The sequence below is a fragment of the Lemur catta genome, chromosome 1 (genome assembly GCF_020740605.2).
Source record: "Lemur catta isolate mLemCat1 chromosome 1, mLemCat1.pri, whole genome shotgun sequence".
In the NCBI taxonomy this organism is placed as follows: Eukaryota; Metazoa; Chordata; class Mammalia; order Primates; family Lemuridae; genus Lemur; species Lemur catta.
The window spans coordinates 83,756,459-83,783,472 of record NC_059128.1 but is presented as its reverse complement, the minus strand read 5'-3'; the positions used below and the strand labels follow the sequence as shown (position 1 = coordinate 83,783,472).

General features: G+C 47.5%; 1 protein-coding gene across 1 annotated transcript in view; it reads left to right on the top strand.

The window, feature by feature from the left end:
• The window catches only part of LOC123622663 (aromatase), a 117,764-nt gene that overhangs the window by 974 nt on the left and 89,776 nt on the right, over positions 1 to 27,014 (top strand). The gene's annotated exons all lie outside the window — the stretch shown is intronic.

Genomic DNA, 27,014 nt, shown 5'->3' with positions numbered 1-27,014 from the left:
AAGACCTAAAATTCTAGAAGCTGGATTGTTTCCTAACGGGATCACTAGTTATGGACTCATGGAGCTGAAAGGGACTCCACGGCGGGAGAGAACCTTAGAGGTCCTGCATTCAGCTGGTGAGACCCAGAGGGACCGGGTAGGGACTGGCCCAAGGCCACACGGTGAGTTAGTGTCACCCAAGGTTGTTGCAATCAAATGCACCTTCAAATCCCTATGGGGAGGTTGGGCATGGAAGGTTGGAAAACATTTTGTCAAGCATCAGATTATGACAAGGATTCTTCCAGAAATTTAAAAAATGTGATGACTGAAAGGGGCCTAGGATATATTTTAAAGCTATTTAGTGGTGTTACTGACATTTGAGTTTACTTTTATTGTTTGAGAGATTAGCAGCAGCAACGAACTCTTACATAAAATTTATCTCTAAATGCCAAAGCACTTCCTTTCTCTAAATAGAGTATACAAAAAGAGAGAGGCATCGACATAAAGAAACTCTCTATGGATGTTCCCTTGTGCTTCCAGATCAGGTAAGGGCTGCTCCGTTCAGAGAAAAGCCTGGGCTTGTTGCTGTCCTCTGCTCAGCTCTTCTAGCAGATCCCGGCAGGAGCATCCGCTTTGCTCTGGGATTAGGATGCCTTCCCAGAAGAGGGCAGACGTCTCCAAACTCCAACAGGCTTCTTTACCCCCACACAGTGAGGAAGGAAGGGGCTCACGGGTTTTCACTCAAATTCAAGTGCTGGAAAAGCAGCCACTTTGCCCCAGGGAGCCCAGGTCCCACCCATGGCCAAGGCCCATGGCAGGAAGGACACGCGGGATGGGGATGTGGGGAGGGGGCGGTGGCTCCACCTTCCCATTCTCTTGCAGAAGGGGATGTGTGTGCGCCCTGACTTCGCTGCTGCACTCAGAAATTTCATTAATTGTGTTTCTTTGCTAAACAGTGTTTCTCTCAGTTTGGTTCACAGTATGTCGATGGGTTTCTCTTTGAGCTCCTTCCCTCTCCATGAGGGCCTAGGCCGTCCCTCTCCAGGACATGGTCCAGCCTCCCTGGACACTCTTTCGTGGGCCCCTTGGGCCAGACGATGAGTCCCTCATGTTGCCTGTCTGCTCTGTTTATGTCTGCTCGTTTCGGCAGAACTTAATTTTGCACAACGACCCTGGGAAGGATCCGGACTAGGCCTGGAGGATGTAGCAGTGAATGTGTCCCATGTCTGACCTTGTGGAGTCTGTAGACCAGTGAGGGAGGCCAATGGGACTGTTAAAAAAATCATCTGTGAGACAGAAAGAGATGTGACCGAGTTAGGGAGGGCTTTCTGAAAGACCCAGAGATCATCTGCCCACTTGATGTATAGAAGAAACAAGGTCCAGAGGGGACCAATGAACTGCTTTGGGAACTCTGAGGAAGGCACAGTCAATTTCAAATCAGACGATGGGGGAAGGAGGTCCTGGACAAGGTGGCTGCTGGGCAGGGCATCATGGGGTGCACAGGATTCTGGCAAACAAAGACATGAGTGTTCCATGCAGAGGGGCCAGATGAGCACAGGCTGGGAGGAGAGAAGCCCGGGAGGGCTCCGGGAACCATAGGCAATCATGGGGGTGCGGGGTGTGGCTGGTGGATGGACAGAGATACTTGTAGGGTCCATCAGGGCCAGTTGAGAAGGGCCTGAATTCCATGGGCAACAAAGAGTCACTGGGAGTCACAGTTGCTTTTTAGGGGAGGCTTGGCCAGCAGGGTGGAGGATGGATTGGAAAAGGAAGAGCAGGAGCCGGTTCAAAGGCTATTGCTTGAGTGTGGGCAAGAGACAAGCAGACCCTGGAGAGGGGTGGCTAGAGTCGGGGGAGAGGGGTGGGCTGAAGGCACAGGGTGGAGAGAAGCAACCACTGGGTTATAGCTGCACCGTCTAATAGTGACCAGGAGCCACGGTGGCTGCAGGCACTTGAGCGTGGCTCATCTGAGTTGAGATATGCTCTAAGTGTAAAACACACGCCAGACTTTGAGGGCCTAGTATGAAGAACGTAAAATTTTCAATCTTTTTTTATATTGATTACATGATGAAACAATAAAATTTAGGGTGTATTGGGTTAAATTAAATATATTATTAAAATTAATTTCACCTTCTTTTAATGTGTGTGCTAGAACATTTCAAATGATAAATGTGGCTCACATGCTATCTCTATTGGACAACACTGGGTTAGAGGGGACGGGAGACAAGGTAGCTTTGGGGACAGGAAGGGACAGGGCTGAGAGAGGGACCTTCAAAGCGGGGTTGAGGGAGGAGGGGTGATAATGCAGATTTGGTGTCTCCCCAAGCTGAGGAGACTCTTGGGCCTCGTGGGGCCACGGGGAGCTTCAGACATGCCAGCGTCTCCACGCAGAGCACCTGGAATGTCCCTCTGGCCTTGTGACTTGTCCGGCACCGTACCATGTGCTGCTCTGTGTTTGACTGCTGCTTACCTGTGTCTCTGAGTCCTTGCCGCAGCCAGATGAAAAACCTCTTCAGGGCAGTGCTGTTGAGTCCTGGCTGCTTCCCCCAGTGCTTGCTCAACCCAGAGCTGTTGGTGGCAGGTGCTCACAAGGTACGTGGCAAACATGCTCTTGTTGAAAGGACTTAGGCTGCTGGGAGTAGGGTGGGTTCAAGGCCAGTGGAGACCTTGGGGGCTTGGATGGGTTTCCTCCATCCCTCTCTTCCCAGTGTATGGCTTTTGACAACTGATTTGACCCCAGACGTACGCCCAAGGGCTCTGTGATATGATGCTCAGTGTAGGCAGACGACACAGCTGTGTTCAGAGATGAGAGCCATGGACTGTGCCCTAGCACAGAGGGGAAGAGTGCTGGATGGGGAGACTTGAGTTTGCACCGCAGGTCCTCAAGGGCTTACTCACTTGAGCCTCCACATCTGTGAAAGGGGGTATGATATCTATCTATCCCGGGGTGTTGTGGAAATTAAGAGTCCATGTATGGGAAAAAATAATGGCTGACGTTTGGGTGTTGCTTTATGGCCTGCAAAGGGCTTTCACATCCATGATCTCAGCTGAATTTTGCAGTAGGGCAGGCATTATTATAATGTCCACTTTACAGATGAAAAATCTGAGGTACAGAGAGTGCAAATGACCTAATAGAGATCACGTGACTATTAAGAGGTAGGCCTGGATCTGGAGCCCAGCCTGACTTTTCCCACTGTCCTTTGCTGCCTATCTGAAAGAACAGCCTGCACGTGTACAGTGATATATAGGGCTTCATCATCCTTTCACACCCGCCAACTGCTGGTTCTTCCTAGGAAGATGTATAAACCCAAAGTGTTGCTATATATGCACATGATATATGCTATATATGTTCGTGATATTCACGAGATTGTGGCAGCCAATGAAGAAGCCTTCGTTAATCATGCGGCTCCAATGGTTTAACTGACTGTCACGTAGGGGTGACAGGTTATGGGTTATGAAGATCGAATAAGAACTGTTTATAAGAATGTTTATAAAGTGTAGAGACAAGCTCTGGTTAGATATTTTGACCACGCTACAATGCATGAAAGTGTCTGTAAGAATTGTATGGGCTTCTATAGCTGACAGAATCTGCTTGTATCTTCAGAAAACTTTGTCATAAACAAATTTAGATGACTCTTTTGTGTCCGATCTTCGGAGGCTTTAAGTAGTGCATCTGAGAATGAGAATGTTGATTACAGTGTTTACAGGGAAATGGATCAAAAACTATTAAAATCTGCTAGAGCTTCGGCTAAGCCTAATATAGTCAGTTGTAATAAAATTGGGTTCCAACTTCAGCCTGATTAGGGGAGAGAATGTAGGGTGAGAGACTCAGGCTGAGCTTGAAAAGGAATAGAGGGAGTCTGGCCAATGGGAAGGAAGGCTGTGCCAGACAGAAATGGTGGGGACTGGTGACGACCCAGAGCAAAGACTGGCAAAGGGCTTGGCCCCTCGGAGTTGGGCAATGAATGCAGAGAGGCTGAGGTCCATCTGTTGCCTTCAGCACTGCAGCCTGCAGCTCAGGGTGTGTTCTGTGGGAGTTCCAGAAGAAAGCGGATGGTCAGCTTGGGGGACTATGTGGTTCACATTGGAACACGGAACATACCGCATTATTAAAAAGATATAGTCTGGATGACCGATGAAATGAAACTTAACTTTCCAAATGTTGGCAACAAGAGCAGATTCAGTTCTGATGACCAGTTGTTTCCTGAAAGAATGTCAGCTCGAATCACAAATGCATTCTAACCATGACAGCCACAGGCAGGACACAAAGAACAAAATGTCCCAGATCCCATGAAACAGCCTACTGGAATCTGTGAACTCTGGAACCTAGACTGGGAGGACTTTGACACCCCTGCCCCCTGACCAGCCAAGACTAAGAGTCCTGGGAGGCCTGAGGCCACAGAAGTCGGGTGTCTGAGGACCCATGTGGGGTCATGGACAGGGTGTGGGGGATGTGATTCCAGAACGTGCACAGCTGGAAACTGGCAGGAGGTCCCCAGCACTCATCAGCCCATCAAACTAGGTAAGTCCTTGGAGCCTGAGCAGGGACAGGAGACTGTTCTATGCTTTGGCAGGGGCCGGGACGATGTTAGAATGTGGTGCTAAGAACTTGTCTTTGGAGTTGAACAAACAGGGCTTTGTACCTCAACTTTGCCATCAACTCACTGACCTTGGGTAGGTGCCTTCATCTCCTAGACCCTCAGTTTCTTCATCGTCACCTGCAAAACATGGGTATATTCCCCCTTTTTTAGGCTATTGAGGGCAGTACATTAGATAAAGTGTGTAAATCACCCAGCACTGTGCCTGACACATTGGCACTTACGACAAATTAATAGTAAAATAGCACCCTGGCTGTTCCAGCCTGGTGGGGGTGGCTGAGCAGGGGCCCAGGAGAAGTCCTCTGAGTTAAAGGCAGATCTAGATCCTAGGATTCTGAAAACCCCCAAAGCCTCCTCTTGGAGGTATGGGGGTGTGATGGGAGGTGGGGTACCATTCCCTGCCTGTGTCAAAGTGCAAGTCCTCCATTCCTACTCTTTCTGCTCCAGACTCTTTCAAAAGCAGTGCAGAATTGCCCAATGGCACTGGACCTAGTGTCAGGAGAATTGAGATTGGTTCTGCCACTATGTGTCTGGGTGACCTTGGGGAAGTCCTATAACATGCTGAGGCTGGGCTTCTTCATTTGCACATTGGGGGCAAGGTTATCTGCTCTGTTTGTCTGCGACAGAAAGAAGTCCAGCCTCATTAGCCTGGCATTCAAGCTCCTTTCCATCATATTTATTCCCTTGTTGCGTGTCCCATAACTCCTCTTCCCTGTTTAGCCAAACTCTTCATCACGCTTCCTTCAACCCTAGATAGAACCTTGTTGCCTAAGTCTTTGTGTATCTGAATCCTATATATCTTTGCCTCCCTTGCAGCACCTAGCACAGGGTCTTGCATAAAGCAGATGATTGTTTTGTCAGTTAGGGATTAGATTTAGTTACATGTGACAGGAAAACAAAAATAATATTAGTTTAACAGGATAGAAGCGATTTCTCTCTTATGCCAAAGAAGCCCAAAAGGATAGCCCAGGACTGAGATGGTGGCTCCTGGTGTTGGGGACCCTTGCCCACTCTTTCTTGCTGCATCACCATTCTTGGCATATCACCTCATGGTCCAGTACAGCTGCCCAGGTTTCACATATCTTATTCTCATTTGGCCAACAGAAAGGATGAAGAGGGAAAAGTATGTATTGTTCTCCCTTGAGGGAGGCTTCCTGAATGCCACACATGACACTTTTGCTTCTATCTTATTGGCTAGAGCTTAGTCACATGGTCACATCTAGCTGCAAGGGAGGCTGGGGAATGTAGTTTTTAACTGGGCATATTGCCATTTCTAATAAACTTGATAGGGAAGAGGGGGAGAATGGATATTGGCATACCCATATAATTGCTTCTACCACAGTAATTAAAAGAATAAAAAATATGAAAACTCACCACAAATTTTAATGCCCCATATAATGTATGAGATTATTATTATAAAACATGTAACTCACTTCTAAGGAGTTAACTGTCCTGATTTTTAGATTGAAAACAGTTCAATTCTTCTTTCCCTCTGGTGGAAATGTGGTGACATGTTTTTTCCTAGAATAATAACTCAGCGTTGTAAGTGAAGATAAATGATCGATCCTTCCCCTTTACCGTACGTTGCTAATGAAGAAAAGCTGATGAGGAAAATGAACTCCAGAGAGGCTAAATGATTTGCCCACAGTCATGTAGCTGGGTGGTGAAGGGACCAGGACTGGAACTTGAGTTCCTGGTTTTCCTGCTACTCCTGGATAAGTGGCCCTTTCAGGTTCTACTAAATGTCACATAGATCAGAGCCAGTGTCAGACCCAAACACCCCAAATTCAACAGTCTTGAATTCTGTAGGTCTCCCAGCCCTGATTGGGGACCCAGCTTTGCCAGCACCCTTTGAGGCAGATCTAGGTCACTGTGGTGCCAGCCACTTTCCCGCCAGCACACAGTTCAAAAGCCTTCAGTCTGAACACAGGGAAACTTCAAGAAATAGAGGAGCATGCTGTTAAAATAATGAGGCTTTTGTGCTAACAGCAAATAATCACTTCCTTTGCACCTAGAATCCACAGGGCCCTGAGTTAGGCACTATAGGGAGATACAGAGAAGCACTCAAATCCTCAAAGGTACTGCCCTTGAGGATTTGGATGTATAGATTTATTCTTTTTTACATTCAGTCAGTCAAAAATTATTTCTTATGCATCTGCTAGAGGCAGACACTGGGATACAACAGTCCACTGTGCGGATATAGTTCCTGCTCTGAAATTACATGCAGTCTAGGTGGATAGAGGCAAGTAAACAGGCAACTACAAAAAGGAGTGGGAACTGCAGTGGTGGGGAGGGGACAGGGTACTCTGGGTATGTCAAGGCCTAGGGGGTGAGATAACATTAGAGTGGAGACCTGAGGACCAAGGACATGTGGGCCACATCCGCACTGTGTGGGGGCGGGGTGGGGAAGGACGCGTACTCCAGGTGCAGGTGCTCGTGCACGTAGGTGTGTGAGGTGCTGAGAGGCCCTCCTGTTGGCCAGAGTGTGACAGGCCTTGGTGATGGTAGTGGAGCAGGTGGGGAATGTTGAGAAACGAGATGGAAAGGTTGGCAGAGACCAGTGGGTAAGATTTTGAAAGGCCTGCAGGGGAGTATATGTTGTAGCTCAAGTCCAGTGGGATAAAGGGCTTGAAGCAAAGATTTGCAGGTTAAAAAGAGTCAGCTGGCCTCGGGGCAGACACTGGGTGGAAGCGGGCAGGACCGTATCCAGGGAAGCCAGTTAGGAGGCTGTGGCAGTGGTGGTGGCTGGAACTAGGAAACGGTCCTGAAAGGTGGAGAGGACTTGGTGGATTTGAGAGATCTTTGAGAGGTACAACCAGTGGGCTTTGGTGATTGGTCAGAAACAAGAAATGAGAAAGGTGGAGGAAACCAACATTTTTGAAGAAAAAAATTAAAATAACAAGGACCGAGGCCGACAAACAACGCAACAGAGTAAGAGTGACCCAGGAAGAAAAATGGCAGTATGACCATGTGTTTTGAGGAAGGGACAATTGCTGTGGTCTACAGAGATTTTGGAGGGCTTCCTGGGGTTGAATTGGGATCGGAGCTGGGCCTTCTATATGGGATTCTGAAGGGTAGAGAGGACATTCCAGGCTGAACAGTGATGCAAGTTAGCATACCAAGGCGGAACAGTATGTGATTTGTTCAGCAGTTGCTTTTGTCATGGTTTTGTTGGGAAACCACGACAGAAAGCCCCAAAGAGCTGATTCCCCAGGGGGAATTTCTTGTTGAAAGGAGGGACTGGATAGATGAATCCCATCACTGTCCCTGAATGGTACAGAGTTCTTGGTGTCCCCCCAGGCCACCTGTGAGGGAACATCAAGAAACTGAGTAAGATTAGATGACTTTGTCCCAGGCTACATGGCATGACTGAAACCCCACAGATACTGGCTTCCAACGTGAGAAAGACAAAAAGTTCTTCTTTCCCTAAAGGAATGCTGTTTGTGCTCCTAGGCTTTGTCCTGTGACCTTGTCCCATGTTGACAGCTGTTGTCCCAGGATGTTGCTTCACTACTTCTAGGCCCCTGCAGAGCACCGCCTGGCAGCCTGCATTGGTGAATGGGGCCTGCAAACCCATCAGGGAGACTGCAGGAAACCAAGGCTGTGGAAGGCACAGCCGCATAGCGGGGTGTGTGGAGCAGCAACTCTAGTCCTGAGGGATGAGTCTCCTAGCAGGTGCTGTGCCCTGCCTGGGCACCCTGCCTCACACCTTTGGGTGCTGGGCCTGGCCTGGATTCTGATGGTTCCTTGGTCCTACATTTTCTGGCTCATAACCCACTGGTGTCTCCCGCTTTGGCCCAGCCTCCAGGCTCTGACACTGGCTCCGATCTAAAGACTTCTGCTGTTTTCCAAGGGACTCTTTTCTAGGGGCACTAGCCCCTGCTGGTGACCTCTAAGATAAGCAAAATTATAACCATGGTACCTCTTGAGGACCCACCATGGCCCAGTGCTATGATGGAGTCTTTACTATATTCACAACACTCTTGTAAAAGCACGTTATTATTCCCACTTTACCAATGGAGAATCTGAATAAGATTAAATGACATTGTCCAAGGCTGCCCAGCCTACCTGTTCACTGTTCTATTCATCTTATATGTGAGTTGGGGATAATAATATTGATTGTGGCAGGCATTGTGCTAGGCACTTCAGGGATGTTGTATTTTATCTTCACAAGGACCATAACAGGATAAGTACTGCTATTCCCTTTTTACAAATGAGAAAACCAAGACTCAGAGAGGTTAAGTAATTATTCCAAGGTCACACAGCCGAGAAGTGTGAGAAGACAAACTTAAGTCTGTCTAACACCTAAGCCAGGGGAGGGTGGGACCTCCTTTCCTGAATCAAGGTTCCCATTCTTAAGTAGGAAAACACCATGATTCAGGGAAATAGTTACAGTGAGGTCATCGTCCCAGTCCTTTCCCAACCTGCTCTTGTATGATTCTTTTGGAGTTTTCATAGATGGGACAACCAAGGTCCAGATATGAGCGAGGGCACCACCTGCTGCCACGCTACCTCTCTATTTCCTCAGTCCCTTCTGCACACTCTGTGCCACCTGGACATGGCTCCTGGGGTTCAGGCCCAGGCCCCCAGTTTGGCTACCCCTGCCCCCTGCCTCCTATTTGAAATCCAAGACTACTCATCAGCTTTGATTCAGGTTGAGTGAGTCACCGAGGGAAAAACAAAGAAGAAGAGGCCTATTCCCTTGTAGATGAAATGAACCCACCCACCTTTTGACTTCTTTTTGTTCTGAAATGATGACAGCCTGCAATGACTCAGAATTATCACACTCAAAGAGACTACTTTGCAGTTCTCTTGCAAATGAGGAGGCAATGTGTGAATAAGTGAGCTGAAAATGGTTGGAGAAGGGAGGGGAGGATGGCCTCCCGTGCATCAGTGCAGAGAATGTGCGAGAATGGGAGGGGACAGCAACGCCTTGGCAGGGAGGAGTGCCAAGGGCAAGCAGAGGTCGAGGCCAAGCCGCAAAACCTGAAGCAGCACCACCGACCCCGAGGCCCACTTGACTGCAAGCCCAGCACATTCACAAGCAGCTGGAGGGAGAGAAGGAAAGACATTTCCGGAAGAGCCATCATATGCAGGGTGTGGGGATCGAAAACTTTCTGTGTCTAACCCCAGAGAGCCTCTCCGAGCCAAGCGGTCTGGCTAGGAGCAAGTGAGAAAATGGCAGAGGGACCGAGCGCCTTGGCGCCGACTCGCAATGTTGTGTTCCTCTCCGGAGGAATGAGCCCGGAGGACCTGGATCTTCTACAGCCTGTCCTTAAGATGTGGGGTGATCGGTCCCTCGCCCCATGGCTGCAGCTCACAGGCTGGCTCTCGCATGCCCAGGACTCCGGGTCTCGGTGGTGGGAAAAGAGGACAAAGTGGGAAGGCTGACGAGCTGGCTCTTGCTCCTGCTTAGCGCTGGGTGGTCTGGAGGAAAACCCCCATCCTCTCTCAGACTGTTTCCTCTGAGGAAACAGACGACTGCTACCACCTACCTCAGAGCAGGATGGCGGGGAGGGGGAGACGAGGTGATGCAGGTGGAACTGCTCTGTAAACAGCAAGATGCCACACAAATGGTAGCGAGGAATGTGTTTACAGACACAGGCAAATCAGCATATTCTGACCTGACTTGAAGTCAAGCTCAGCGTCTGAGGCGGTGGGGGCACCGTGTTCCATTCCTTAGCATCTGGAAAACATGATGAGATTGGGCATGAATTTAGTGAGAGTGAAAAGTTCTCAGCAGAGCTTCCTGTCCTTTCCAGGGAATCCCAGGATTCCCACAGTGCTTGCTGGGCTCTGTAGAAAGCTGCTGGGGAGAGCTGGCTGCCATGCTGGTTGCTGTGAAACTCCATTTTTAGTTCTGTTCTGCGATTCTGCGACCATCTTCATTTGAGTCACACTTGCACCATTATGAAGGTTGAAAAGACTCTTGGCAGAAAAGTAGTTTTTTGTTTCATAGCATTAAGTTTTGATGTTATCATTTTTGAACAGAAAAAGTTCACATAGGAGCTCATCAAGGATGATATTTTAGAGCTGAAAGGGACTTAGAGGAGACCATCTAGTTCAACTCTGAAATTTTTCAGATGAGGAACTGAGGCCCAGGCAAGGGAACTGGTTTTCTCTGGATCTCACACTTGAGTCATGGAGCCAGGATTATTCCCGGGGCCTGGGGTCTGCCTCCTATTCCTGTGCTCCTGCCCTTTTCCCAGGAGCAAAGCTCAGATGCCTGCGGGGTCCAGGCAGGGGAGGATGAGGGCATCGGTGGGTAACAATGTAGGGAGTAGGGGGAGGTTCATTTTCATTTTCTTTAAGTTTATCCTATTTGGGATTTGCTGAGATATTTGAATCTGTAAATTTATGTCCTTCACCAAATTTGGGAAGTGTTCAGCCATTGTTTTTTCAAATACTTTTTTCTATACAGATCCCTTTCTCCTCCCTGTAAAAGACTCCAATGACATGTATGTTAGACCACTTGGTATTGTCTGATAAGTCCCCAAGGCTCTATTCACTCTTTTCCAAACATTTTTCTTGCTATTCTTCAGACTGGATAATATTTATTGATCTACCTTCCAGTTGTACTGACTCCTTCCTCTGTCACTTGCATTCTGCTATCGAGCCCATCAGGTGAATTTTTTATTTCAGATATCATATTAATATTTCTCAGTTCTAAAATTTCCATCTGATTCTCATTTTATTTATTTATTTATTTATTTATTTTGAGACAGAGTCTCACTCTGTTGCCAGGGCTCGAGTGCCGTGGCATCAGCCTAGCTCACAGCAACCTCAAACTCCTGGGTTCAAGCAATCCTCCTGCCTCAGCCTCCCGAGTAGCTGGGACTACAGGCATGCAGTAACCATGCCTGGCTAATTGTTTCTATATATTTTCAGTTGTTCAACTAATTTCCTTCTATTTTTAGTGGAGATGGGATCTCACTCTCACTCAGGCTGGTCTCGAACTCCCGAGCTCAAACGATCTACCTGTCTTAGCCTCCCAGAGTGCTAGGATTACAGGTGTGAGCCACTGCACCCAGCCTGGTTCTCATTTTATATCGTTTCTGTTTCTTTACTAAGAACTTCTATCTTTCCATTCACTTCAAGAGTGTTCACCTTTGTGTCATGAAAGATGGTTATAATAGCTGATTTAGAGTCTTTTTTCTAACAATTCTGACCTTTGTCTTATCTTTTCTCAGTTCTTACCATGTTGGGTAGTTTTAGATGAAATCCTGGACATTTTGTGTAAATAGTATTAATATACTGTGAGAGTCTGGGTCCTGTTAAAAATCATATACCATGTTGATTTTGTTCTGTTTCGTTTTAGCAAGAAATCAACCCAGTTAAGTTCAAATGCAAGTTTTGTGTCACCTTCTGTAGGCAGTGGTTCCAATGTCGGTTCAGTGTGCAAAGCCTCTATTGCACTGCTTGGGTGTGTTCACACGTGTGGCTTGGAGGTGAGCTCAGGACTTGTGTTGGTTCATACAGGGAATCCCCTTCTATTGCCTCTGCAAGATTTCCCTCATGATCTCCAGCTCCGGGAGCCCCTTTCCCTGGTCTTCTGGCTAGAAGGATGGGTCTCTCTCAGAGCTGGAGCCGCTGGTGCTGCCACAAAGTGTCATGCTGCTTGGCCTGGCCTCAGCGCAAAGTAGCAAGTGGAAAAAAATAAGGACTTCTCCATACTGTTCACATGAGAGGGCCCCCTTTTCTGGGTTCCTCTATTCAGAGGGACAGGCTTTCTCTTGGGGATTTTAGATGCCCATGCCAATGCCCAGGTTGTGCCCAGTTTTGGGACCACATCTGGCTTTGGGGATGAGCTGAGAGAGGAAAGAATGAGAAAAAAAGCCCAAGATTTTCCCCACACTCTCTGTCTTGTGGGAGCCCCTTTCTGGGTCATCTGGCCAGGGAGATGAGCTGTTTCTTGGGGTTGTTGCTGTTCATGACTTCTGGGCAATTTCACCATTCAGCTTACCCTGGAGTCAAAGCCAGGAGAAAACAAATTCCAGGAAACTCACTCCTGCCATACCTGTCATTCATCAGATTTTGACTTCACTCCCCAATCCAGCTGCTTTTTTTTTTTTTTCACTTTTCAGTTAATTGCTTTTTAAAAGATTTTGTTCAGACTCTTTAGTTGTAATCAGTGAGAGAGATAGAGTAATAATACAATGCATATCCTCATTTGGTTGGAAATGGAAATCTAGCAACACACCTGGAATTCACCTCTTTTGGTTTGTGTTCCCCTAGGACTTTCACTGACAGAGTCCCACTGATGAGACCTCTATTTGGAATCCCGTATTCCCTGGCCTGCAGGTACCAGGTCCCGGGAGTCTATGGCTCCAAGTTTTCTACCTTACTTGGATAGACACTTAAAATAGATGTTCACTCCACAAAGACGTAGTGGGTGCCCGCCATGTGCTTTATCCTGGAGACACAAAAATGATTTAAACATGGCCCTCACCCTCAAGGAGCTTGCAAGCTAGTGGAATAACAGGGGGTTAAAGTAAAAATTTAGGATCCAAGCTTAAAAGCTTCTTTCCAAAGGCATCTTATGTGGCCCGAACCACAACACTTTGTCAGAGATCATTTCCTAGCCTAAATCTGGGGCTTTGCATTTCCATAAACATCTTTGATCGCCTTTCTCCTCTGAGGGGAACCAACAGAAAAGCTCTTCTACAAGACAGTATGTAAAGTACTACTTTTATTTTTGTGAACTCTCCAAAATGCCTAGATTATTAAGTGTCACAGTCTTCTCGCCTACTACACATAGCCTTGGAGGACACAGTCTGGCTTGGTGCTCCAGAACTTGAAAGGGGAGTGAAGACATTGGGGAGTGTCCAGAGTAGCACTTGAAATGGGAAAAGGATTGAATCTGATATTTTTAAAAACTTAGAGTGGGGGAAGCTGGGGCCATCTGCCAAGGAGATAATCCTTCGTAAAGCAGATTAACTATCTCCCTCTCCTAGTCAGGCTGCTATCACAAAGACCACGGACCAGGTAGCTTAACCAACACAAGTTTATTTCCCACCATTCTGGAGGCCAGAAGTCTGGGATCAGGGTGCCAGCAGGGTCAGGTTCTGGTGAGGGCCCTCTTCTGGGTTACAGAGTGCCAACTTTTTGCTGTGTTCTCACATGGCAGAAAGAGAGCTAACGAGCCCTCTGGGGCCTCTTCTAATAGGAGCACTAACCCCATTCGTGAGAGCTCTGGCCTTGTGACCTAATCACCTCCCAAAGGCCCACCTCTAATACCGTCACACTGGGGGTTAGATCTCAACATATGAATTTTGAAGAGACACAGTCACTCAGTCCATAACGCTTCCCCAGCCCACCTCTGCTGCTTTTTCTCTTTGAAAGCGCTTACCTTAATGCCAGAGCGCTGATCTGGGAAAGGGGGGAGGAGGCGGGAAGGAAGACTAGGGGTCCAGCCATTTAGCTGGCACGGTAGGTCCTACGTGTCAGCAGGGGCGCTCCGTGCGCCAGTTATCTTACCCTCCTCACGATCACCCAGCAAGCCTGTGTGGTGGGTGCTGCGGTTCCCACCTGGGAGAAGAGGAGACCGAGACTCAGAGGGGATGTGCTTTTCCCAAGGCGTGAACTAGCGAATTGTAGACGAGAATCCAGGTCTCCTGAATGTGGATTCTGTGGACCTACTGTGCCAGCCTCTAAGGCTGTGGGGTCTGGCTGTGTTCCCTTCTCACACCACTAGAGCCACAGCTGTCTTCTTAGGGACACACGGGTCATATTGGGGAGGACTTTGGGGGAAAGAGACCATACCAAAAACAACGGGGTCTCAAGAGAGGAAGATGCCCACTGGGAAGCCGGATCGCAGATCTCAGGTTCTCTGGACTGGTATCTCCTTGAAGTGTATTCAAGCAAGCGCTTATCTCCCTTTCTGAAACAAAACAAAACAAAACAAAAGAAAAACGCAGGAACTGATCATGACACAAAGGAAGAAAAAGTGAGTGAAGGAAGGGATCGTTTCCCCATTTTCCTCTGACCTGGAGGGTGAGTTGGGGACAGAGGACTGACTGCTTGGTGGAGATCGGGACAGTCCCAGGGTGGCAGGATCATCCTTCCTAGTTTCCCACCTGCCCTCAGTGCTGGCTCTGGCTCAGAGGAGGGCTGGGCGCGTGGACGTGGGAGGCTTCTCTGCTTCCTGAGTGGTCAACGTGGGGCAATTTCTCCTCCTCCAGGAGGGTTGGGAGAACCTGCATGTTTCATTCCAGAGCAGCCAGGGCTTCTCCTCGCCAGTCTCCCACCTCTCCTTTCTGGCTCCTTTCTTCCCACCTCCTCATGCCCTCGTGCTCACTTGACAGCAGGGAGAAGGGAAATAGACCTTGGCTGAGCCCTGACTGTGCCAAGCACATTGCCTTCATTCGTTTCCAGTGCAAGGCCTCGTACACTGTAGGTGCTCAATAGATGTTAGCTCTTACCCTTCGTGTCTCCATCTCCTTCATTTCGATACTCTCCAGGCACAAAGCAGAGGGTGATCACTCAGCTTCACAGCTGCTGCAGAGAGGAGGCAAGAACGGTGTCGGGATGGTGTGTGGGGGCAGACATTAGCATTAGGGCTGGTCACACGCATTTCTCAGGCTGTTCCCCTTTTGAGGCACTGTCTCCATGAGGAGGAAACTGAGGCAACCCAGAAACTGGCAGTTTAGCTGGAGACCAGATAAGAAGACATGTAGAAGCCTATGGAAACCCAGGACTCAGCAGTGTAGTTTGGCTCCAATTTGCATCCAAAGGGCATCTTTAAAAGGTGGCTCATACATGCCCTGGAGTAGCTGTTTTACACCTGGCAAAGCTCTATGCCGGGTGTGACTAATTTTTAAATCTCTGACATTCTCATTAGTCATGAGCTAATTCTGTGAGAATGTCAGAGTAAGCCCACTGCAATTATAGTCCTCTGTAAAGAGAAAGGAAGGTTGCCTGAGACCACTTGTCCCCCACCCAATAAGCAGGGTCCCAGCCGAAACCTTTGAAGCCTTGTGGCACCAATAGATTCCCTAGAGTGGCACCACATCCTTTTGATTTTTCAGTATATTATATTTTGAATGCCACTTGCTCCTCTCCTTTCCACTGCCACTGGCCTGGCTGGGTCCTCATCACTTTGCCATAAACTCTCATCAGGCCTTCTGCCACCAACCCAAACCAAACACTGCCGATCATGGATCTTCCTCAAACATTTGCTATTGTTGGATCCAAAAGCCTTCAGCAGCTTTCCACTGCATGCTGGGAAGGTCTAGACCTGCCAATCAAAACTTCCACCATCGGTTGCTTTTCCAAAGACTTCCCCTACTCCCTGTGGTGATTCCAGCCTTTGACACAACTGGTTTGCTTATTATTGCTACACAAATATGCCTAGACCCTTCCCACCTTCTTGACTTAACCTACCCCTTTGCAGCCGTCTCCTCATTCCTCACCGCTAATGGACTATGCCCTTCCTCCCAAGATGGGCTTCGGCTTAGGTCTGGTCAACTGGGCTCTGGGCAATTTCCCTCCTCCTTGGCAATGACACCTTTGATGGTCTGGACTCCTCGTGCCAAATACAATCATTCTGTATTGTTAATTGTCTTTATATGTCCCTAATTTGCTTCCATGTGTAGACATGACAGCAGCACCGTGCCATGCTTTTCTCACACAATAGGTGCTTAATATCCTATTGCTCAATCTATTAGAGCTTTGCAATTTCCCAAAAATAACTTCATCATTAAAAATGTGTTATTATTTCCAGAGGGGAATTTAGGGCCCTTGGAGTGGTGGAAGAAAAAGAGACAGAGGGTTTTCTTTTTAAAGCCATTTGTCTTTCCTATGCATATTATATAACCTCTAATTATTTCTAACATTAAAGAAATATTCCCTCTGAACCCTTTTAAATGATTCAGACATTGAAATGACTCATCAGTTCAAAGAAAAAAAAAAAAAACTGCTGCAACTCTTCCAAAACTGTAAAAAAGAAGGAAAGAAAGAAAAACCAAATATTGGCTCTTCTCGAGGAAAAATAAACTGGCTGTTCTTTTATTTTTTATTTTTTTTCAATATTCTGAGAAAACGGAGAATGCACCACAAAATGGGAGAGCTTATTTTTGTGCCTTTGGGAGCAAGTAATAAGATGAAAGAAAGGGCTAGGAAACAACTAAATTGTGAAATTCAAAGTTTCACAGGGCAGAAGGGAAGCATTTGTCTCTGACTGGAACGCACCTGTTGACGGCTCCCTGGCATGTCCACTTCATCTCGGTCTAGATCCCATTCTCTCCGCCAGGCTCTTGCTCATCGGGAGAAGTTATGGAGCTACAGCCGGCACCGCTCACCCCAGCATTCCTCTCCCGAGGAAAGCCCGTGGGTTTAGACTCAAGCGCTGCTCCCCTGTGGAGGATGACAGGGTTTCTCGATTACCTTTGTATCAGGTTGGTGCAAAAGTAATTGCAGTTTGGGATCGTGAATTTTAAATCATTATAACTAGGCTCAAACACATCTTTATGAATCAAAATAGGAACCATTACAATCAACACATTTTGGCCAACAAGAAATATGTTTGTTTATTCCTGTAGCATAAAAATCCATGCTTTGGGATTCGACAAACTCTTGGAAAGCGTTTTCTGCATCCTGCTGGTTGTGGAAGTGTTTTCCCTGCAAAAAGTTGTCGAGAGGCTTGAAGAAGTGGTAGTCAAGTTGGCGAGAGGTCAGGGGAATATGGTGGATGAGGCAACACTTCGTAGTCCAATTCGGTCAACTTCGGAAGCATTGGTTGTGCAACATACGGTCAGGCGTTGTCGTGGAGGAGAATTGGGCCCTTTCTGTTGACCAATGCCAGCCGCAGGCGTTGCAGTTTTCGGTGCATCTCATTGATTTGCTGGGCATACTTCTCAGATGTAACAGTTTCGCAGGATTCAGAAAGCTGTAGTGGATCAGACGGGCAGCAGACCACCAAACAGTGACCATGACCTTTTTTTGGTGCAAGATTGGCTTTGGGAAGTGCTTTGCAGCTTTTTCTCAGTCCAGCCACTGACCTGGTCATCGCTGGTTGTTATCTCATGTCACAATGTGATTGAGAAATGGTTTGTCGTTGTTGTGTATGATAAGAGAAGACAACACTTCAAATGATGATTTTTTTGATTTTTGGTCAGCTCATGAGACACCCACTTATTGAGCTTTTTCACCTTTCTAATTTGCTTCAAATGCTGAACAACCGTAGAATGGTCGACGATGACTTCTTCTTTGGCACCTTCTCGTGTAGTTGTAAGAGGATCAGCTTCTGTGATTGCTCTCAATTTGTTGTTGCCAACTTCCAACGGCCGACCACTAAACTCCTCATCTTCAAGGCACTCGTCTCCTTTGCACAACTTCTTGAACCACCACTGCACTGTACATTCATTAGCAGTTTCTGGGCCACATGCGTTGTTGATGTTGTGAGTTGTCTCTGCTGTTTTATGACCCATTTTGAACTCAAATAAGAAAATCGCTCAAATTTGCAATTGACTCAGCCAGCCAGATGCTTTCTTGCTTCCCTGCTTCTTATAGGGCTGTAGATCTTGTATTCTCTGCTGTCTTCAACATTTACCCTTGCCAGGTGCCATGGCTCATGCCTGTAATCCCAACACTTTGGGAGGCTGTGGCAGGAGGATCACTTGAGCCCAAGAATTCAAGGCTGCAGTGAGCTATAATGATGCCACTTCTGTCCAGGCTGGGCAACAGAGCAAGATCTTGTTTCTTAAAAAAAAAAAAAAAAAAAATTACTGTCTTCTTTACCCACTGTATTCTTTTTCTGTTGCTATGTAATTAATTACCAAAAACTTAACTTAAAACAACATGCATTTATTATCTCACATGGATGAGGAATCCAGGTCTGGGTCAGCTGTCTCCTCTGCTCAGGATCTCACCAGGCTGAAATCCAGGTGTCAGCCGGGGCTGCAGTCTCCTCTGAGGCCTGGGATTCTCTTTCAAGCCCATTGCTTATTGACAGAGTTCAGTTCCAGCTCCTAGGGGCTACCTGCCATACCCTGTCATGTGGTCTTGTCCATGACAGGCAGCTTGCTTCTTCAAGGACATCTCTGGAGATGCTCCAAAACACTCTGCCTTCTGGAAAGGCCTGGGGCCTTTGAAAGGTCAGGCTCCTCCAGGAAAATCTCCCTTTTAGTTAACTCAAAGTCATTTTATTAGGGACCTTGATTATATCTACAAAATCCTTTTCACCATATAAGGTAAGTGACATAATCGCAGAAGTGAAATCATACTCGTAAGTCCTGCCCACACACAGGTGTGTGCACCAGGGGCAGGAATCTTGGGGGCCGTCTTAGAATTCTGCCTACCACATCTACTCCCCTCATGTTCTAGGTCAGTGGGCTCAGGCTTCTGTTCAATGTTTTTGCAGAATAAATCCCAGAAAACCCCCTTCATCATTCCTGAGCCTTTCTCTCGACGTGGTTCCCTGGCTTTCCTCTGTGGCTCTCCCACCCCCACTAGTTGACCTGGTAAATCAATGCAAGTGTTCTTGCCTTTTCAACCCTCTTTCCTTGCTCATTTCCTCACCACCCTGTCCCCAAAGCAGCATTAGGAGCTCTCTGTGCTCCCTCACACTCCATGTGTGGCTTTGAGCCAGCAGTGATCTGCTGACTGTGACACAGATGTGGGTCCTCTCCTCTTAGCTCAGAAGGCTCTTCAGGGGAGGGCTTATGCCACACCAATTTCTGTCATCTCAGAGCCAAAGCACCGAGCAAGGCACGTGCTAGGTGCTCAGGAAGGGTGGATCAATGAATGGAAGTTCTGGCAGCAGGCCCGCAGAGAGCATAGGGAACACACGGAGTTGTCAACTGGCCCAGAGCGTGGAGGTGCGTGAGCTGCACCCTGTGCTTCACAGGTCAAGTTTATATTGTTGGCATTTGGTTCTGAGACAATCGTGACCTTACGACTTCTTTCTCCATTCTTCCCTGCTAGCTAAGTTTCTCCTAGGCATATGACATAGGCCACACTCTCACAATTCTATTCCCCAGCATCTTCCTGAAATGCATTGAAGAGTTGATGCTCGTGAGTGATGCCCTGCATGGAAAGTTAAGAGGTGTGGCCATTTGGGTGATAGTAAATGATCTATTTTGAACACAATCCTAAAGCTCACCTTGTAGAGTTTCTTGTCACACATCTTTTTAAAAATAAATAAGAAATCTTGAATATTATGTTGAGGATTTTCTCTTGAAAGAGACATGGAGGCATTGTCAAGTCACTGGGAGTTTTGTGGCTTAGGAGCATTCTCGTAGAAGACTTTCTAAGAGTAATAACTCCCATGGATCAGCAATCTACTTTTATTTCTTTAAAGCAAACGAAATTAACTATGGAAGTAATATTTGGAAAATGCAGAAATTGTAAAGGAAATAAACATTCCCCATAATCTCACCACCCACTGAAAACCGTTATTAACATGGCCTGAGAGTGGAGTTGAGTTGGGACAAAAAATAGAGAGTTTTACTTCTGGAAAGTCTTGCTGGCTCCCTTCTAGACTTTACAGCAAGTCATTAGCTTAGTGACACTGGGGGGACAACAAGCACAAGTCATGTAAAGATGACTTCGCTTGGCAAGATTTACTGCCTGGCTGGCAGCTAAAGGGAGAAGAATGGGGAGAAAGCAATGGTTTTCACAATCCACTAGAGACGAGAGGACCACTGTGTAAACCCAGCACTGGGGAGAGGGGCCAAGTGGGAACTTCAACTCAACATTTATCAAGTCCTCAATACATCTCCCAACCCAGAAAAACAATACAAATGCTAATTTTTGGAGTCACTAAATAAATGCAATGGCAATATTTCTTTTAAACAAAATTGCCCTTAGAGCATAGTTAAAGTTTCTAATGACTTCCTCCTCTCCCATTCTATATTTTTCTCCCTGGCCTTATCGTTCTGGAATTTTTACTGTAATTGGTGAGCTTGGAAGGGCTGAAACCTCTATTATCACTACCGTCATCCTTTGAATACCCCGCTGCATCCTGCACCTTGCCTTTTCCTTTGCACTTGCTGCTTTGGATGATCTATTCACTCACTCCCTGTGGCCACAGGTCCCACCTGTCACCCTCAGCCTGGGATCTTCAGGCTCCTGGAAGACATTTTCTCTTAATGACCCATCAATACATGCAATCGCAGCCCAAAGTTGAATGTACTGTTAAGTGCCCTTTCAACTGGGCTCCTGTTTCCCCTCCCACTGCCTCCTGCATGTCATTCTCCTAGAAGGCCCCTCTCTTCAGTCATCAGCCATCCCTGTGCACACACAACCTGCTGGTTTCCACTTTGCCTTTGCTCTCAGACTGTTCTACCACCAGGGAGGCAGATGCCCCCAAACCCAGATGGACACTGCCTTGCAGAAACTCTGCCTGGCAAAACCCACCTACATCTCCTACTTGACATCTCCAAGTACTCATGAGTTTAGGGTGGACTGTGTGTGTTTTCATCTGTTTGTGTTGTTTATGTCCTTGACTTTATAGTCATGACAATAACAAGAATAATTACTATTTATTTAAGGGCTACCATGTGCTGGGACATATATCTATTTAGAAAGGGCCTAGGCAGAAGACGAAAAGCCATTCAGAGTACTAAGCATCTGTGAAGGGGCATCAAGGACCAGCTCTCTCTCCCTCCAAGTGCTTCTTGCCCAGCCTGTTCTGCCTGAATCCTCTAATACGAGCACATATTGTTTCAACCCTCCCCCCCACCGTCACCACCATCCGGTGCAAAGACTCCTGGGAACTGCCACATTCTAAGCTGTTAACAGCTGAAGCCATCCCAGAGGACTCTGTTCCCCAGTGACAGTTGGCTGAAGACAGTGTAAGAGAGAGGTCCTTTAGAAATGGGTTGGGGGTGAGAAGGAGAGGGAAGGGAAATGACCAGCCGTAGGAAGAGGCAGACCCCACCCGAGTGCCTCCCAGCCTACTGATCGAATTAGAGCCTCACTCCTCCCAGCCGTTCCTGCGTGCCTCCGAGAGGGTCTTGGGGGGCTCAGCCCCAGGGGATCCAGAGATGAATCAGACATGGATCTTGTCCTTGAGGAGCTTACTGTCTAGTGATAAAAAGTGCCAAGTATATAGCAAAGGCAATTCTAATTTAGTCATGGACTTCAGAAGAGAGAAAGATACAGGCCGGACGTCAAAGAAGGCCTGCAAGACAAGGTCGCATTTGAGCTGGACCTCGAGAGATAACAGGGGACTTTCCAGAGATATTGGAGGTGGTGCTAGTTATGGCATCAGACACCCACACTCCGAGGCTGTGATCTGTGAGGGGGTGTAGCTGGAGGAAGTAAGAGGCTGAGGAGACGCCAGCACCTTCTCTAGGAAGAGGACACCACGGATAATACTTGTTATGGGAAGCAAGGTCTCAAAGTTGAGAACTCAGACTTAGATTTGACAAGTGCCTTCTGACCAACCCTCAGCCCCACTCTCATATGAGTGTGTGATTCACGTGTGCAGCCAAGGACACACCTGAGGGCCTAGGCAGGGTCTCTGGGTCAGTGAATTCCTTCAAGTGAATAATGCTCCCGCAAGGGTTCAGGACTGTTCGGTTAAATTTGCTATAGTTTCAGGTCAGTGTTCAGTTCATGTCTGCCGGAGGAACCAGTATGGTCACATATTTTGAACAGTATGTGGGCAGATAGAGGTGACATTGAGTGGGGAGGAGATGGCAATGCGTTACTTCATAAGAACCAAAAAATAAAAAAAAAATAATCAAAAAGGGGTAACCGGGTGATAAAACGGAAACTTTTAAGAAGCCTACACTTCGCTGTATCCAGTTCTTCCTTTGCCTCTTTTACAATGTTAGAAATTTAGCTCTACCATTTTGTGGAGATTACAGAAGCGATCTTGTGAAATTTTTTCTCTAATAGGGAAATCATTACCGAAATCTTAACTCTTTTGATAATATGTGTGCCACTTTCAAGAAGAATATTTAATCTTTGGTGGCATCACACCCTTTGGACTTTTGTTTTTAAGTCCCAGCATAACCAGTATTTTTCCCAGGATTCTAGTCATTCCCAATGGGCTGAATTTGGGCAATAAAAATACACTTCCAAAGAAAAAGCAACCAAATGATACTTTCTGGAAAAGAAGCTGACAGATAAATCAGGTCTAGTCAATCAAACAGGAAGAGCAGAAGACTCAGGCCAGAGAGAGCAGTAGCATGTCTTGGGTGGCAGATAAAGAAGGGAAGGAGTCATGGGGGGTCAGCCAGAGGCGGGTCAGTGTGCAGTGCTGCAGCCCCCGACCCTAAGAAGGCTTGGGAGGAGGGAAAGGGCTTTCATTCTCTGCTTGACCTTTTATACAATTGGCTTGGCAGAAGGCACCTTGGCCTTGGAGGTGTAGCCCCTGCATCCAAAATGAGGTGAAGTCTGCCCCTGGTCAAGTCAGGACCAGAAAGTTTCAATTAACCTAATTTAGAAAGGAAGTTTTGTGCCATCTCAGTTTTATGCTCGGTGTCTACCCTTGTGGGGCAAGAACAACCATAGAAGGGTACAAATAATCTCAGGGCATCAGAGAGAGGAGGAAAGTTAGAAAGGGCAGTCTGGCCAGGTCCGGTGTGAGAAACTGCTATCTAGGGATTTCGACTCAGTCTTCCCAGCTTCTGTCTGCCACCAGTAGGCAGCTCAAAACTGTAGATTTTCTATGCCCATTCCGAGAACCAGCAAAACACCTCTCTAACACTCAAGTGGCAGTTTCCTTTGGATCTGATTTCTCTTCTGACAGCTTCCCCACCACCCTGAACTGGTTGCATTGTCTTCCCTGGGGAAGTAGTTTCCTTTCTTAGCTTTCTGTTCACTTCTCTTCGCCTCTTTCTCCTTCCTGCTGTTTCTCCGATCACACTTTGCTGGCCTTGAATCCTATTGGTGTCCAGTTCCATTTGTGCCCTACTATTGTCGTCTGTCTCTGGGGGTGATGATTTTCTCAGGGGAATGTCCTTGTTACCATATATTTTTAAGCAAAGAAATTCACACAAATAGGGATCCACAGGCATTTGCTAGAATAAGAAAGGCACAGAAGAAGGATAGAATTTGGGGGGAAGGTTGTCTCTCATAGGAGGGAAAGGCAGCGGGGCACTGGCTCCCAGTAGAGGGCCAGAGGGGGAGCTGGGGGTGGGTACTGCTCAGACTCTGCAGGCTTCTGGCACAGGAGGTTCCAGAACTCCAGACCTGGCAGGGGTGGTCGGAGCAAGCCTTTGGGGTCTTCTTCCTGAAACCATTTGCCTTCCTTGACAGTTGCCTGGGGAGCAAGTGTTGGTTTCACTCAATGCTCCCACAAGTGACTCCAACCTCTTTCAGTCACACCTGGCCATCTGCCCCAGAGATGATCTCCCATGAGAACAGTTGGAAAGCACCAGAGTGACTTCTCAAGGGTGTGAACCCTCAATGAGAAGCTAATAGGCCGCTTGCAGCCCTCTTGTTAGTTGTAGTTTAGCTTATAAGCATAGAACACTGAGTAACTTATGCAGGAAAATGCTGGAAGACTCCAAATAAGCCTAGACAAGAAGTTGAGTTGAGATCATGGAGTTGCCTTTTTTTTTTTAAATACTCCTTAGGGGTCACTTCTCACTCAAAGCCCTTTTTTATGGATTTCTATATAAGAAAATAGTCTACATGAGAGTTTTTCTCAAACTAGGCTCAGTACTTCCTGGTGGCTCAGGACTCTGGGTGGGCTGGCAACACACTGGAGAAGCACGTTTGTGGTGGTTGGTCCTGCCCCATCGGCTGCCATCCCTCCTTCTGATGCTCAGATGGGCTCTGCTTTCTGTTGCCTTGATATGGATGTAACTGCATCAGTGAAAATGCTCCCATCCCCATTCCCGCCCTGTGAAATCCTCCCTTTCCTCTGGGCTCAGTCCAAATGTCACCTTCTCTGTAGAGTCCTTCTTCCATAAGTGTCCCATGGGAGGTCAATGTTCCCTCCTCTGGTCTCAACAGCCATTTGGTTGGGGATTCCCCCAAACTCTAAAAGTTAGTGTGTTTGTGAAGGTCTGGGCTGTGAACTATAAGTGAATGGGAAATTGCTAAGCATTGAGGTGACGATAAGCCAGAAAGGTGGCACTTGTTTTCTCAGCCATTAAACTCCTGCAAAGGAACTTCTCATAGAGATTGCTCTCCGTGCGCGGAAGTGCACGAAAAGGCTCCTCATGGCCTTTTGTTTGCAGAGGCACAGTCGGGTCTGCAGATGTAGAATGTGAGCAGCTGTGGCAAAGCAGCCCTGAGCACATGGCCCATCTTTTCCATTCTCCAGCTGACCTGGCCAAAGGCAACTTTGGGAACAGCTGTGTCCTAAGAGCCACTAGAGCTGTGGAGGCAGGAGTAGGGGAGGAAAGATAAATGTCAAAATTGTTGGATTATCCTGGGTAGCTACTGGCCAAACGGGGGATGAGAATGGGTGACAGAGCCTTTCACCTTTGGGGTCAGCAGCATGCCTGGCTGCGGGGCAAGAAGGCCAAAACATCTGTCAGCTGGGCAGCAGCTCCTGTGAATGAATCGCCTTTGTCTCGTTGGGGGCAGGGATGAGTGTGTGTTTATTTGCTCAACATAAAACCATGTAAACCAGGGATCAGTAGGAAGCCCTAGTGGTGACAGGCCCAGTTGTCCTTCAGACAGAAGACTGCATTAACAATGGAATCTTCAGGAGTACACAGGCCCTCGGAAGGAAGGGTTCTCAATCTTGGCAGAAGGCCCCTTGCCTCTCTATGAAGCCCTCTGAGCCAGATGCTTAGCCGGAAATGCCCTTTTGGCTCCAGCAAACCTACACAGAGCTGGCAGATAGGGGGGCCTGGCCCAGCCACCTCCTTTCCCAACTTCCTACTAGCCATGTGGGCAAGCTCACATTAGCTGTCGGCTTGGGCCTCATTTTCTCATTTGAGGAAAGGCAGTGTGTGTGATCCCATTACCCCAGCGGGGGATTCTTTGCCCCAGACCCAGCTACCACAGCCCTGCTGGCTCCCCCTGGGCCATAACTATAGTGGGATGGTGATCATTAGCAGTTGAGCAATTTTTAAGTCAATAAATTACCAAACGCCAAGAGTTTCTGGGAAAGCAGGGATTCAGAGCTTCAGAAGCAAATGCTGCACATGATTGGTAGTCATGGAGAGGAATGTTTGGGCCACTGTTCAATAAAGGAATCCCTTGAATTTAATACTAAGAATGGCAGAGCTGGAAGAGTCCTTAGAAACCACCTATTCCATTTTCCCCCTCCCTAGGCAATTAATTGCTTCCTTTCTACAGATGAGAAAGTGCACGGTGATTTAGGGACGGGACACTTAGTGTTCAGAGCTGAGTCAAAGCTAGCAGCCAAGCCATCCTGATTCCTACTGGAATGTCCTTTCCACCAAGATCAGTAGAATATGTTTCTGGATTTCTTTGTTAGTTTCAATGAGCTTTTAAGAGGCTCATGACATAATCTCGAGCTAAATGCCTTATCGTAAGCATGTACTATAAAGTGGTTGTATTATTACTTGTCATCATCACCCAAGGGTATAAATGGTGATGAGATGTTAACATAACTCATCTAACTCATCAATATAATGGTTAAAACTATTTCTTACACTTTATTTTTTATAGAATGGGCTCCATAAAACTTAATTATTCTGCAAACTCTGAACAAGGTAATTAAACCGGCCAAAAATACAGAGTAACTTAAATGATATTTGGCCATTAAATCTCAGTTTATAGGCAATGGAAAGATAACCTTGTAATATGAGCTGGGGGCACATCCCAGGTCAGTAAGGAAAGACCATCTGGTGCTTACACTACCCCAAACAGAAGTGGCATCCCAGCTGGGGAGTCCTCCCTGGCTCTCAATGCAGTGCTCCCCTCTGGCCCCTGCTTTGCTCTCTGGAGTTGATTTCATATCTAAGGGCAGGGATCTGGATTTGGAAGGTCCTCTCTCTGCCTCTGACTCATGCTTCAAAGCCAGGCTCAAATGTCTTCCCTGTGGAGCTTTCCCAGGCCCTCCCCCATTCCTCAGAGTGGCCCAAATCCTCCCCTATTGTAATGCCCCCCGGCCCCCCCCCCCCCCGTCCACAATGTCCCTACAGTCACATCGTAAGGCCACTATGCTAGACCCCCACCAGCCCTATAGGTGTTTTTGTCATTCTGACCTTTCTCAGAGAATACTATGAGAATTTTAGTGCCAATACGAGAGAATCGGGGCTCACCCGAGGTAGAGTTCACTAAAGACAAGACGCCACTGCTGGGGGTTGCTCTCGAACAGGGGGAGCAGGCAGGAGAAGGGGTGCAGGAAAGCCTTGCTGAAATAATCGTGCAGGCTGAGGTAGCCTGTGAGAGCCTGGGCCTTGGAACTGACCCTTGGATGGTTGGAAAGAAGCCCCTCTTGGAGGGGACGGATAGACCGCAGCGGCAGCTCTGAGTCACGCAATCGGGAAGGCGTTGAATGTCTGAGGCAAACAGCCATTACTACAAAGGAGAAAGTGCACTTCGCTCCATGCTAGG